Here is a 2,500-nt window from a genome sequence, read left to right as displayed (position 1 = left end):
GGTCTCCCATCCAAGTACTAACCAGGCCCGACCCTGCTTAGCTTCCGAGATCAGACGAGATCGGGCGTGCTCAGGGTGGTATGGCCGTAAGCCGACGGGCTGGGGACACAGACTCCTTTTATAGACTAGGCAAGGCCCCCTGCTCGTGGAGGAGCTCAAAAGTCAGCCTTTCGAACACACTGCACTTGAGCCTTTATCTCCACTACCTGCTACACTATATTCCAGTATTAGGAAGCTACACCGAGATGGGTAAGCTGCTGCCCATCTCCAAGCTTCTCACGTGCTTGCAGAGCGACATCCAAGGCTGAAACTAGAAGGAGGTTAACGTGTGCCCGTGCGTCAACGTAATTGCAAGCCCATGTTTCTTGTAAGGAAGCAGCAGTGTAAAAGCTTACAGCACCTGGTATTCCCAGGCGGTCTCCCATCCAAGTACTAACCAGGCCCGACCCTGCTTAGCTTCCGAGATCAGACGAGATCGGGCGTGCTCAGGGTGGTATGGCCGTAAGCCGACGGGCTGGGGACACAGACTCCTTTTATAGACTAGGCAAGGCCCCCTGCTCGTGGAGGAGCTCAAAAGTCAGCCTTTCGAACACACTGCACTTGAGCCTTTATCTCCACTACCTGCTACACTATATTCCAGTATTAGGAAGCTACATCGAGATGGGTAAGCTGCTGCCCATCTCCAAGCTTCTCACGTGCTTGCAGAGCAACATCCAAGGCTGAAACTAGAAGGACGTTAACGTGTGCCCGTGCGTCAACGTAATTGCAAGCCCATGTTTCTTGTAAGGAAGCAGCAGTGTAAAAGCTTACAGCACCTGGTATTCCCAGGCGGTCTCCCATCCAAGTACTAACCAGGCCCGACCCTGCTTAGCTTCCGAGATCAGACGAGATCGAGCGTGCTCAGGGTGGTATGGCCGTAAGCCGACGGGCTGGGGACACAGACTCCTTTTATAGACTAGGCAAGGCCCCCTGCTCGTGGAGGAGCTCAAAGGTCAGCCTTTCGAACGTTCAAGAGTTTAAGTTGTTTTTGGTGGGCTTTGCTGTATGGCCGCGCCCTTTGAGTGTGTCAAATGTCAAGCAGCTGTCCGTCAAGGCTCAGAGGTGCACTTAGATCACCTTGGGGCGGAGGTGATCAGCAGCAGCCTTTGTTATGCGCACTTAAAAAACATGGCACCACAACAAGTAACTTGTGTGCCAAGATCTTGAGTTGGCCCCACACACTTGTGGGCCATCGCTTCTCGGCCTTTTGGCTAAGATCAAGTGTAGTATCTGTTCTTATCAGTTTAATATCTGATATGTCCTCTATATGGGGATTAAATATTAAATGCATTTTTGAGCATTGGGAGGTGAAAACTGGGGCTTGCTCTCTTCACTCCTTGCATTGACCTGGCATTGCAGTGCCACCAGGAACGGTGCACCATTCTCTTTTTTCTGTGAAAACCAAAGCAAGGCTGGAACTAGAAGGACGTTAACGTGTGCCTGTGCCCGTGCCCGTGCGTCAACGTAATTGCAAGCCCATGTTTCTTGTAAGGAAGCAGCAGTGTAAAAGCTTACAGCACCTGGTATTCCCAGGCGGTCTCCCATCCAAGTACTAACCAGGCCCGACCCTGCTTAGCTTCCGAGATCAGACGAGATCGGGCGTGCTCAGGGTGGTATGGCCGTAAGCCGACGGGCTGGGGACACAGACTCCTTTTATAGACTAGGCAAGGCCCCCTGCTCGTGGAGGAGCTCAAAAGTCAGCCTTTCGAACACACTGCACTTGAGCCTTTATCTCCACTACCTGCTACACTATATTCCAGTATTAGGAAGCTACATCGAGATGGGTAAGCTGCTGCCCATCTCCAAGCTTCTCACGTGCTTGCAGAGCGACATCCAAGGCTGAAACTAGAAGGACGTTAACGTGTGCCCGTGCGTCAACGTAATTGCAAGCCCATGTTTCTTGTAAGGAAGCAGCAGTGTAAAAGCTTACAGCACCTGGTATTCCCAGGCGGTCTCCCATCCAAGTACTAACCAGGCCCGACCCTGCTTAGCTTCCGAGATCAGACGAGATCGAGCGTGCTCAGGGTGGTATGGCCGTAAGCCGACGGGCTGGGGACACAGACTCCTTTTATAGACTAGGCAAGGCCCCCTGCTCGTGGAGGAGCTCAAAGGTCAGCCTTTCGAACGTTCAAGAGTTTAAGTTGTTTTTGGTGGGCTTTGCTGTATGGCCGCGCCCTTTGAGTGTGTCAAATGTCAAGCAGCTGTTCGTCAAGGCTCAGAGGTGCACTTAGATCACCTTGGGGCGGAGGTGATCAGCAGCAGCCTTTGTTATGCGCACTTAAAAAACATGGCACCACAACAAGTAACTTGTGTGCCAAGATCTTGAGTTGGCCCCAGACACTTGTGGGCCATCGCTTCTCGGCCTTTTGGCTAAGATCAAGTGTAGTATCTGTTCTTATCAGTTTAATATCTGATATGTCCTCTATATGGGGATTAAATATTAAATGCATTTTTGAGCATT

The 2,500-nt window shown here is 51.4% G+C and overlaps 7 non-coding genes across 7 annotated transcripts in view; 2 read left to right on the top strand and 5 right to left on the bottom strand.

Moving 5' to 3' along the window:
• The window catches only part of LOC131476712 (5S ribosomal RNA), a 119-nt gene extending 27 nt beyond the window's left edge, over positions 1 to 92 (bottom strand). The window contains exon 1 of the ribosomal RNA XR_009243074.1: positions 1 to 92. This exon is cut by the window's left edge and continues 27 nt beyond it. This is a non-coding gene — a ribosomal RNA (5S ribosomal RNA).
• Positions 93 to 388: 296 nt separating this feature from the next.
• LOC131476711 (5S ribosomal RNA) lies at positions 389 to 507 on the bottom strand. The gene has a single exon (XR_009243073.1). It is a non-coding gene; the product is annotated as a 5S ribosomal RNA (ribosomal RNA).
• Positions 508 to 803: 296 nt separating this feature from the next.
• LOC131477252 (5S ribosomal RNA) lies at positions 804 to 922 on the bottom strand. The gene has a single exon (XR_009243600.1). It is a non-coding gene; the product is annotated as a 5S ribosomal RNA (ribosomal RNA).
• Positions 923 to 1,230: 308 nt separating this feature from the next.
• Positions 1,231 to 1,423, top strand: LOC131442044 (U2 spliceosomal RNA). Its single transcript, XR_009232628.1, has one exon. It is a non-coding gene; the product is annotated as a U2 spliceosomal RNA (small nuclear RNA).
• A 124-nt stretch (positions 1,424 to 1,547) lies between these two features.
• Positions 1,548 to 1,666, bottom strand: LOC131476709 (5S ribosomal RNA). Its single transcript, XR_009243071.1, has one exon. It is a non-coding gene; the product is annotated as a 5S ribosomal RNA (ribosomal RNA).
• Positions 1,667 to 1,962: 296 nt separating this feature from the next.
• LOC131477251 (5S ribosomal RNA) lies at positions 1,963 to 2,081 on the bottom strand. Its single transcript, XR_009243599.1, has one exon. It is a non-coding gene; the product is annotated as a 5S ribosomal RNA (ribosomal RNA).
• Positions 2,082 to 2,389: 308 nt separating this feature from the next.
• The window catches only part of LOC131442043 (U2 spliceosomal RNA), a 193-nt gene continuing 82 nt past the window's right edge, over positions 2,390 to 2,500 (top strand). The window contains exon 1 of the small nuclear RNA XR_009232627.1: positions 2,390 to 2,500. This exon is cut by the window's right edge and continues 82 nt beyond it. This is a non-coding gene — a small nuclear RNA (U2 spliceosomal RNA).

Source organism: Solea solea, chromosome 16 (assembly GCF_958295425.1).
Source record: "Solea solea chromosome 16, fSolSol10.1, whole genome shotgun sequence".
In the NCBI taxonomy this organism is placed as follows: domain Eukaryota; kingdom Metazoa; phylum Chordata; class Actinopteri; order Pleuronectiformes; family Soleidae; genus Solea; species Solea solea.
The sequence above is the reverse complement of the archived record's forward strand: the minus strand, read 5'-3'. Positions and strand labels throughout refer to the sequence as shown.